The sequence below is a fragment of the Crinia signifera genome, chromosome 1, assembly GCF_055691185.1.
Source record: "Crinia signifera chromosome 1, ASM5569118v1, whole genome shotgun sequence".
Lineage (NCBI taxonomy): Eukaryota > Metazoa > Chordata > Amphibia > Anura > Myobatrachidae > Crinia > Crinia signifera.
The window spans coordinates 112477578-112489281 of NC_139217.1; positions in this window are offsets into that span (position 1 = coordinate 112477578).

Here is an 11704-nt window from a genome sequence, read left to right on the forward strand (position 1 = left end):
GGGCTGGGCAATTGCGGCCCTCCAGATGTTGATGAGCTACACATACCAGCATGCCTTGCATCAGTTTCAGCATGGCCACATAGCAAAACTAATGCAAAGCATCCTGGGATGTGTAGTTCATCAACATCTGGAGGGCTGCAATTACCCAGCCCTGCTATAGACCATCTGTACTGATAAATATTACTTCTGTATTCCATATAAAAGACAAATTTTCAGGGCTGTTACCGCTCCCATTACTTACTCCAATCTGCTGCAGAGTGGGAGATTTTGGATTACATTTGGAAACTCCTCTCTCAAAATGCTGCGTTTGCCACTGATGGGCTCAATGGGCAGCCGTCCCCAGCCACACACACTGTCTGCGGAGGATTGTCGGGTGGCAGCGTTGCACTCACTCTGATCCAGGAGAGGTAACTTATGCGGCTCTTATCTCCACCACAGGAGACATAGCAAATCACTTACGCTTACAGTGAACTTTTCATTGCTTGCAGCCAGAGATGGTTTCCATGGGTATATCCCTTATAAAATGAAAGTATTAGTATATGGACGTAAAATGGAAGCTTCCTATGTATTCTAACATTGCCAGAACTGTTTCATTTTATTTTTGATGAGCTTTTTTCTTCTGACCCACCTCTTATATGTATGAGATTTTTAATTTATGTATATATGACATCATATTGATACATTACGATGTATATACTTTTTATTGTTTCTTAAATACCTGATTTTATAATGAAATAAATATCTATGGTACTTGTTTAATAGCACGGCACCCGTTACGTGGTTAGCGTAGCATCCCTGTCAGAATCAGCGTACTGTTTGCGCGGTCAGCGTAGTTAGCATAGTCAGTCAGTAGTGTAGTGTTCCCACGCCCGCTTAGCGTCCCTGTCAAATTCAGTGTAGTGTTCCCATGGCCAGCGTAGTCAGTCAGCGTTACACGGTTACCGTAGTCAGTCAGAGGTGTGACTGCGGCTGTATTATGTCTGATGCTCGTATAAGCTCCTTGTTAATTTGGAATGGCTGCAGAACCTCTCATGATGTTTAACCTGCCGCAGAGGAGGAGTCGGTGGCATTTTTTCAACAGCACCATTTGCTGCCACTGATACAAACCTGTCTTAATGGCCACCCAATACGATTCAGTATGAAGGAGTTAAAGTGGCGCTGCCACATTAAAATCTGCCGAAAGAAGGTCAGTCTCTGTGCGGCACATTGGTTTCTGGGCTGTTGTATCCCATTTCTTACCCTCATTCATTTTAGATTTTCATGGGCAGAGGAGCTCACAAGCTTGCATATCTTTTTGTGAGCCACAACTAAAGTTGTCGATCAAAACCACCGTGCTGTATAATCACCTTATGCGGGAGGCCTGCACCGTAGATTTAATTTCGCAGCCCCAACGCCGGATTGGCGGTCCGGGAAAAATAGTTGAGGTGGATGAGAGTCTCTTTGTACAGAGAAAAAGTCATGTTGGACGTGTGTTGCCTCAACAGTGGTTGTTTGGAGGCATATCCAGAGACACCGGTGAGTGTTTTGTAACGCCTGTGAACAGATGTGACGCCAGCACCCTGATGTCCACAATCAACAACTATATAGAACCGGGTATGACTATATATTCTGATTGCTGGCGTGCATATAACACTCAACAGCTGGAGCAGGCAGGGTACCACCTGCACGGGTGAACCACGGTATAATTTTGTTGTTCTGGAGACTGGGGTTCATACCCAAAACATTGAACACCTTTGGGGATCTTGTAAGTGGCGTAACAAAAGGCAAAGGGGCACTGCTCGCCAAAATCTGGACTCCTTTCTTCAGGAATTTATTTGGCAAGAAACTGTCGGTGCAGAAAAAGCTTTCCAGCAGGTTCTATATGCCCTATCTCTGTTCCCAAAGGCTGACAAAGCAGACAATACAGATGCAGACACAACTGCGTCAACTTCAGCTGCAGTTTCCATGGATGCAAAAACTGAAGAATAACTCTTTTATTATTTTCTTTGTCTTGTTATTTGATATTATTGTACTTTGTTAAGTTTTTTTTTTCCTTCTTTATTATTCACTAAAATCAAGTTACCAGTTAACACATGTCATCATTACTGTCTATGATGTATGATATGGCAGGTGTGAATGTGTTCCTGAAACACCCCTACTATCCATGGCAGCCCGAAGTGTGGCGAATGCAGCGAGCCCCGCGAGGGGATGCGTTATGCGTCCCCCCGACCTGTTCATACCCCCACTATCCACGTTGGCATTGAGTTGATCTTATAAAGTTTGGCAAGCGCAGCGAGCCACCGAGCCCCGCGCGGGGACGCGGATTACTTTACATGTATTCCACGTCCCCTCGCGGGGATCACTGCTTGCTACGCTTCGGGCATGGTGGCTTGCTGCACTCGGCACACTTTATAAAATCGTCTCCACACCGACATAGATAGTGGGGGTATGAACAGGTCGGAGGGATACGTAATGCTTCCCCTCGCCACGCTTCGGGCTGACGTGCATAGTGGGGGTTTGAAAAAGAGGCATGGTAACATGGACACTGCCAAATGTCTCCTTTATTGTGCATAAGCCACTGCATATCCCCTTTGTGCACGAGACACTCGTGCTACCAAACCCCCTAACCCTGTCTCCCTGAAGGGGACACGGGCAGGGTTGCTGTACCCTTCTGCAATAATTACTGAGATGCAGGAGCATTCTGAGAGTCACCTGCATCTCAGACAGATGGAGTGCCTCTCCGTCGGTGCCAACATGATCCCCTCTCCATCGGCGTCCACCAGCGCAGGGGATCTGGCGGTTACGGGTGCTGTGTGAGAGGCGCTCACTAGGCTTGCCATGGATGCTGGGAACAGAGCCATGGACTCAGGGACAGAGCTGGGCTGCCGCGGAGTCACTACGCTAACTACACTAGGCAGCCGTTGGGCTGTAACTACGCTAACTTTGCTAGGCAGCCGTTGGGCTGCAGTGAAGTCACTACACTAACTACGCTAGGCAACCATTGGGCTACACTGACAGCGTAGGTTAGCCTATGCTGAAATGTAGTGTAGCCGGGAGCCGTTCTATTACACAAGTACTGTCACGGATGGGGGTTTGGATGAAGTCGTGTGGTGCTCAGGAACCGGAGACGGACCAGAAGGGGAAGGATTGAACCGTGCTGGTTTAATAAATGATTTCATAAATGGCAGGCAACTTATAGCACTTAAATACGTCTTTAAGTGGCAGTTAGTGGTAAGCAAATAAATTAAAGAAGTAAGTCCAGAAAGAAGATAAACCACGTCCGTGATAAACAAAAGTCTGAATCGGGAGGTAGAAGAAGGAGGGGATCCGGAAGAAGATCACACTGATGATTGGTGGTACTGTTCCTTTAAATACGGGGGAACCTGGACACCGGATAGCTGGAAGACGAGATGGTGGAGGAAGTGCCCGGAAGGACTCAGGGATGCGGACAGGCACTTGGACCTTGGCGGAGGAAGCAGCAAGGAATCAGTGGCAGCAGTATACCAAGCAACACATAGAACCAAGCACCAGGAGTCAGGAATGAGTCATGAGGCAGGAGACAGCTAAGAGCTGTGACTGACTCTAGAGACCTCTTTGTACTGACCCTGATCAGCCCTAGGCAGATCCCCTATATCCCCAGGGGTTAGCTGCCATAGGCTGACAGGGAACATGGGTGGAAACCTCAGACCTGGCACCAATCCCTGTGCTGCCCTTAAACAAGATGGCGGCGCCGGCCTCCCGGCGTCACCAATAATGAAAGAGTGCGCCACTCTCACCAGACTCCCTGCCGCTCGCTGTGCTCGCTGACCGCCAGCCCGCTGCCGCCCGCTGCCGCCCGCTGCCGCCCGGACCGGAGACTGACACACGCTAGCCGGCGGCGGGCGCGGACGGGTGAGTAATGGACCCGCCGCGCTCCGCTGCGGCTGAGTGTGATAGTACCCCCCCTTTTCTGGGTGACCCCAGGGCACCTACGCACCTTGTGTGGGTTTCTTTGGAAGAACTGTCTCACCAGACTGGGAGCGTGTAGATCAGCAGAATTTACCCAGGAATTCTCCTCGGGGCCAAATCCAGCCCATTCCACCAGGAACTGAAGACGGGAGTCTATGATCCGTTTTACTTCGAATTCTGTCTCCCTCTCGGAGCAAATCTTGGGCGGTTTGGGCACCTTTCTTTGATACATGTTTAATCTCAGTGGTTTGAGAAGGGAGATGTGGAAGGAGTTGGAAACCTTCAGAGATGACGGTAGTTGTAACCTGTAAGCGACTGGATTAATAACTTGAGTAATCGGAAATGGTCCAATAAACCGAGGGGCTAGCTTCATAGATGGTAAACGAAGGCGTAGATGGCGGGTAGACAGCCATACCTGATCTCCGACTTTCAAACGAGGAACTGCCTTTCTCTTTCTGTCAGCCATCCTCTTGCATCGAGCCGATGATTTGAGGAGGGCGTTGTGGACGTCCGACCAGATTTTACCGAATCGTTGCAACGAGGAGGTTGCTGCGGGTACTTCGGAAGAAGGTAACTCGGTGAAGTCCGGTGATCGTGGGTGCTTGCCATATACGGTAAAGAAAGGAGTGGTTTCTGAAGATGAATGATAGGAGTTATTGTGGGCGTATTCTGCCCATGGCAGAAGGTCTACCCAGTCATCTTGGGAAGAGGAGACGAAAAGCCGGATGAATGCCTCTAGGTCCTGGTTGACCCGCTCAGTCTGGCCGTTGGTCTGTGGGTGAAAGGCGGTGGAGAATTTGAGTTTAACTTGCACGGCGGAGCAAAGTGCTCTCCAGAACCTTGCCACAAACTGTGCTCCGCGGTCGGAAACAATTTCCTTGGGTAGACCATGCAATTTGAAGATGGTGGAAATAAAAAGTTGAGCTAATACTGAGGCCGATGGAAGACTCTTTAATGGGAAGAAATGAACCATCTTGGAGAAGCGGTCAACCACCACCCAGATCACTGTATGCCCCTTTGAGGGGGGAAGCTCGGATATAAAGTCCATCGACAAATGGGTCCACGGTTCAGTTGGAATGGAGAGCGGGAGAAGAGTACCAGCAGGAGAGGTTCTGGGAATCTTATGCTGAGCACACTTCACACAGGATGCGACAAAACTGGCTACATCGCTACGAATGGTGGGCCACCAGTATGAGCGGAGTAGGAACTTGAGAGTCTTTTGTCCCCCAGAGTGCCCTACGAAGCGGGAAGAGTGGGCCCAGGATAACACTTTCTTGCGAAGGTTGAGAGGAACGAAGGTCTTGCCAGGAGGGGGTGTAGGGTGGGTTGTCACTTGAGCGAAGACGATTGGACTCAAGATTGGCTGGGGAGTTGCTTCGAGATCTGTAGACGTCTGAAAAGAACGAGAAAGGGCATCGGCCTTGGCATTCATGGTCCCGGGTCGAAACTGGATCTGAAAGTGGAAGCGTTCGAAGAACATAGCCCAACGGGCTTGACGGGCAGTGAGACATTGGACCTGTTTGAGGAAGGAAAGATTCTTGTGGTCGGAGTAGACAGTGATCCTATGTCGCGCTCCCTCCAAGAGATAGCGCCACTCTTCAAACGCTGACTTGACTGCCAACAACTCCTGTTCTCCTATGGAGTAGTTCTTCTCCGCAGGCAGAAATTTTTTTGAGAAGTAGGCACACGGATGTAGTTCTTGATCATCTCCTTTCTGAGATAGAATTGCTCCTACCCCCTCAGAGGATGCGTCCACCTCCAGGATGAAAGGTTTATCCAGATCTGGTTGGAGCAGGATTGGGGCCGTCATGAAAGCATCCTTCAGTTGTTGGAAGGCATGGAAGGCCTCGGGAGACCATTGGCTAGGATCGGCTCCCTTGCGAGTGAGGGCGGTGAGAGGAGCAGCAATGGAGGAGAAACTCCGGATAAACCGGCGATAGTAGTTTGAAAAGCCCAGGAACCTCTGAATCCCTTTGAGAGTGGTAGGGATCGTCCAATCTTGAATGGCTTTCACCTTTTCAGGGTCCATCTCTATACCGGTGCAGGAGAGGATATGACCAAGGAAAGGAATGGAGGTGACCTCGAACACGCATTTCTCCAATTTGCAGAACAACTGGTTTTTGCGCAGACGACGCAGGACTTCTGACACCGTCTGTCTATGAAGGTGGAGGTTAGGGGAGAAGATGAGGATGTCATCCAGATAGACCACGATGGAATTATATAACAAGTCCCGGAAGATATCATTCACAAATTGCTGGAAGACGGCAGGGGCGTTACAAAGACCAAACGGCATCACTAGGTATTCGTAGTGCCCGTCACGGGTGTTGAAGGCCGTCTTCCATTCATCTCCGGGACGGATCCGGATCAAGTTGTAGGCCCCTCTGAGATCTAATTTTGTGAAGATAGAAGCCCCCTTGATCTTGTCGAATAATTCTGTGATGAGAGGTAGGGGGTAACGATTCTTGATTGTGATATCGTTCAACCCCCTGTAGTCGATGCAAGGCCGGAGGGATCCATCTTTCTTTTTTACAAAAAAGAACCCCGCCCCTGCTGGAGAGGTGGATGGTCGAATGAACCCTTTATTTAAATTCTCTTGAATATAGGTGGTGTAAGACAGTGGCAGGGAAAGTCATAGACGGCAGGTACCTTTCCCCTAGAATCCTGTCTTATGGCATATAGACTGCAGGCTGTTTCAATCTGTGTGGTAAGCTCCGGCTTACAAAGGGTGTTCTGTCCTGGGCTGGTAATCAGGAGAGCACCTGATTCTTTAAAAAGGAGTCAGCCCTCTCCATAGAGCTCTCTCTCTCTCCCTGGGTGTTGGAGGCAGTAAGCTGCTGCTAGAGAGAGACAAGGCTGTAAGTACTGCATTACTTGATCTATATCTGCTGTGTGTGTCCAGTGTCACATAGTGTGGCCCTGGTATAGAGAGGGACGTTTATTCTGTTTAGTTAGAGCTCAGACGAGCAGGTTTTTATTTTCTCTTTGGCACTATCGGTAAGAGGTACTTGCCAGTAACCTTTAGTTAAGTCGAGGGTAGAGAAATATCTAGCATGACCAAGTCTTTCAATTAACTCATCAACTCTTGGCATTGGGTAGGCATCAAATTTTGATACCTCGTTCAGCTTCCGGAAGTCATTACAGAAGCGCAATGAGCCATCTGGTTTTGGAATTAACACAATCGGGCTTGACCACTCACTTTTAGACTCCTCGATAACCCCGAGGTCTAACATTTTCTGGACCTCCCCAGATATGGCCTGTCTACGCGCTTCTGGTACTCTATAGGGTTTTAAGCGTACCCGAACTCCAGGTTCGGTGACAATGTCATGTTTTATGGCTGTGGTGCGCCCTGGAAGTTCTGAGAACACATCATAATTCCTTTGTACTAACTCTTTAAGTGAGATGCTTGCTCGCATTCTCCACCATATGTGGGGTTTTAGCATCAAACGGGTAGGCACAGGTGAGGATTTGGCACAGACTTAGACAGTGACATCACGGCTTGGGTCCAAAACAGGGCTTGCCTGAGTTTATTGCAGCACTCAGAGCAAGAAACTAAAAACAGCCTTTACACTTCAGGCAAAACAGAAAATAAAAACCTGCTCGTCTGAGCTCTAACTAAACAGAATAAACGTCCCTCTCTATACCAGGGCCACACTATGTGACACTGGACACACACAGCAGATATAGATCAAGTAATGCAGTACTTACAGCCTTGTCTCTCTCTAGCAGCAGCTTACTGCCTCCAACACCCAGGGAGAGAGAGAGAGCTCTATGGAGAGGGCTGACTCCTTTTTAAAGAATCAGGTGCTCTCCTGATTACCAGCCCAGGACAGAACACCCTTTGTAAGCCGGAGCTTACCACACAGATTGAAACAGCCTGCAGTCTATATGCCATAAGACAGGATTCTAGGGGAAAGGTACCTGCCGTCTATGACTTTCCCTGCCACTGTCTTACAGTGGACATAGCCTCAGTCTCGGGAAGAGACAACGGGTAGATACGTCCACGAGGCGGGTACTTCCCGGGCATCAACTCTATAGGACAGTCCCAAGGCCTGTGTGGAGGAAGGGTGTCGGCACCTCCTTTGCTGAAGACGTCTGAGAAGGGAAGGTATGGGGTAGGTATGGACGAAGCTGGAGATGAAGAAGACGAAGAAGGGCTGGTGGGTTCAACTTGCTGATTTGCCTGGTTGAGTGGGATAACCCGGGATAGACAAGTGGATGAACAATTGGTGCCCCACGCCTTGATCTCCATGTTGGACCAGTCGATATGAGGATTGTGCTGGGTGAGCCATGGCAATCCCAGAACCATTTCATGCGAGGACTGGGGTAGAACCATGAACTCTACCGTCTCTTGATGAAGAGCCCCCACAATGACAGTCGTTGGAGAGGTTTGAAGGGTAATCTGCCCGCTACAGATGCGACTCCCATCTACCGCAGTAAGGAACAATGGATGCTCCAAGGGTCGTACGGACAGGGAGTGTTGGGTGATGAAAGGCGCGGAGAGGAAGTTCCCCGCTGCTCCTGAATCTAGCAAGGCCTGAACTTTGATTCTTCCTTGAGGGGATACGAGGGTAACCGGGATGGTGGAATCGGCAGAGGAGGGAGATGGAAGCAAGACTCCTAATCGGACCTCCCTCGGGGTGATTAGGAACGATCGTTTCCCGGACGCAGTGGGCAGGAGGATAGTAGATGAGCGGAGGAGCCACAATACATGCATAAGTTCTCTCGTCGTCTACGGGATTTTTCCTCCAACGAGAGCCGGGAGCGGTTGATCTGCATGGGTTCTTCCGAGGGAGCAGCCATCGAAGAACTCGACTTGGGTGCAGGTAAAGGGTTAGGGGGGAAATGAGGGCGAAGGCGATCTGAACGATTTCTCTCGAGTTGACGCTCCTGTAGTCGTAGATCCACCTTATTGCATAGTGAAATAAGTTCGGCCAGAGTGAGAGGAGTATCTCGTGTAGCTAATTCGTCCTTGATTCGACCGGAGAGCCCATTCCAGAAAGCTGAGACGAGAGCCTCCTCATTCCATCTCAATTCGGAAGCCAGGGTTTGGAATTGTATGACTTATTGTCCCACCGGACGGCTTCCCTGGCGAACCCTTAGGATCTCGGTGGCAGCTGAGGAGACCCTGCCAGGTTCGTCGAAGATGTGACGGAAGGAGGTAATGAAGGCGTCATAGTCGTCGAGCAGGGGATCAGAGCGCTCCCAGAGAGGTGACACCCAATCCAGGGCGGCCCCTGTCAGAAGGGACACTATGTATGCCACTCGAGTCTTGGGTGAAGGAAAGTTCGAAGACTGAAGGGTAAAATGAACATCACATTGGTTCAAAAACCCACGACATCCCTTGGGTGAGCCATCGTATTTGTTAGGGGTTGGCAAATGCAGGTGATTGGGAATACTTGGGCCTGGGATGGGTGCTGGGGCCGGAACTCCCTGCACCGGGGCTGGTGGACCAGGAGAGGCCGCAGGAGGAGGTGACAGAGTCTGTAGGAATTGGGCTACTTGACGCTGTGTAGCCTCCACTTGTTCCAAACGAGCCACGATGCCTTGTAGTACCTCCGTCATGGAGGCCTGTGCTTCACCCGACTCCATCGGGTCAGTACAAACTGTCATGGATGGGGGTTTGGATGAAGTCGTGTGGTGCTCAGGAACCGGAGACGGACCAGAAGGGGAAGGATTGAACCGTGCTGGTTTAATAAATGATTTCATAAATGGCAGGCAACTTATAGCACTTAAATACGTCTTTAAGTGGCAGTTAGTGGTAAGCAAATAAATTAAAGAAGTAAGTCCAGAAAGAAGATAAACCACGTCCGTGATAAACAAAAGTCTGAATCGGGAGGTAGAAGAAGGAGGGGATCCGGAAGAAGATCACACTGATGATTGGTGGTACTGTTCCTTTAAATACGGGGGAACCTGGACACTGGATAGCTGGAAGACGAGATGGTGGAGGAAGTGCCCGGAAGGACTCAGGGATGCGGACAGGCACTTGGACCTTGGCGGAGGAAGCAGCAAGGAATCAGTGGCAGCAGTATACCAAGCAACACATAGAACCAAGCACCAGGAGTCAGGAATGAGTCATGAGGCAGGAGACAGCTAAGAGCTGTGACTGACTCTAGAGACCTCTTTGTACTGACCCTGATCAGCCCTAGGCAGATCCCCTATATCCCCAGGGGTTAGCTGCCATAGGCTGACAGGGAACATGGGTGGAAACCTCAGACCTGGCACCAATCCCTGTGCTGCCCTTAAACAAGATGGCGGCGCCGGCCTCCCGGCGTCACCAATAATGAAAGAGTGCGCCGCTCTCACCAGACTCCCTGCCGCTCGCTGTGCTCGCTGACCGCCAGCCCGCTGCCGCCCGCTGCCGCCCGGACCGGAGACTGACACACGCTAGCCGGCGGCGGGCGCGGACGGGTGAGTAATGGACCCGCCGCGCTCCGCTGCGGCTGAGTGTGATAAGTACCCTATCTATTTACATTTATTCAATAGGATATCAGTCTTGTCTTATTACATTATGACAGTCCACAGACTTTTTAAATATTTTGCATATGGTTGATACCTCTATGAGGATATCTTACTGCGACATCACAGGCGCAACTGCAGCTGTAGATTGAAGATTATGGGTGAAATTTAATAGGATGAGATCCATTTTTTTTTAAAGCGGCCATCATTTACATTGCAAAACCAGTTTGATTTTGAATTGTAAATGATTGCCACTTTAAAAAAAAAGGACATTTCTTACCAAATCTCTCACTTTCTGAATCTCTCATCCTATAAAATTTCACCCTAAATGATCTGGGGATTATGACCGACGTCATGGCCATCGCTGTCAGCTGTATGCATTGAACGATATATATATATATATATATATATATATATATATATATATTGGCTTACTACCAACTATTGTGATGGACTAAAAAGCATTGATCTACTGCTGTTTTGGTGAGTGCCCGGATTCTATGAGAAACTGTGGATTTGGACCGTATATTCAAATGCGAGCCTGATGGGAGCACCACCCAAAGGATTAATAGTAACCGTGAGTGCATTGGACATATGTTATATATATATATATATATATATATATATATATATATATATATATATATATATATATATATATATATCTTGAATAGATCATGCGGCACTCACGGATTTAAATGCAGAAAAAAAAGTGCAAACTTTAATCCAACAGGCAGCAAAATTCAAATTAAACATTCAGTCACCTGCTCAACAAGATTTGTGGTATATGTTCTGTCTTGCCCATGTGGTCTTTACTATGTGGGCAAGACAGAATGCCAATTCAAAGAACGTATGGCGAATCATCGCCTTGCTATAAGACAAGTTCTGGAACCAGCGACCAACCACTGGCAAGACACTGTGCTTTGCTTAAATACAGTGTAGCCAGTATTAGGTCAAAAATTGTGGACCACATACTACAAAAAATTAGAGGAGGTAACCGAGGTAAACTCCTTCTACAAGCGGAAGCTAGATGGATTTTTCAGTTAGATACATTAGCACCTAGAGGCTTAAATGAGCAACATGGGCTACACTATTTTATAATAATCTAACAATAATGAAACCTCTAGGGACCAAATAATCACACTATTAATTGTATGATATAATGCACGCATAGAGATATACAATCTATTTTAACAATTTGCATTGCATATTTGTTGTACTGTATGTTTAATTATGTATTTGTCTTCAATGGGTTTTTTTATATATATATTTATTCACGAATGATTATGGCCAAACTGGCCATATATGGCTTATATTAAGC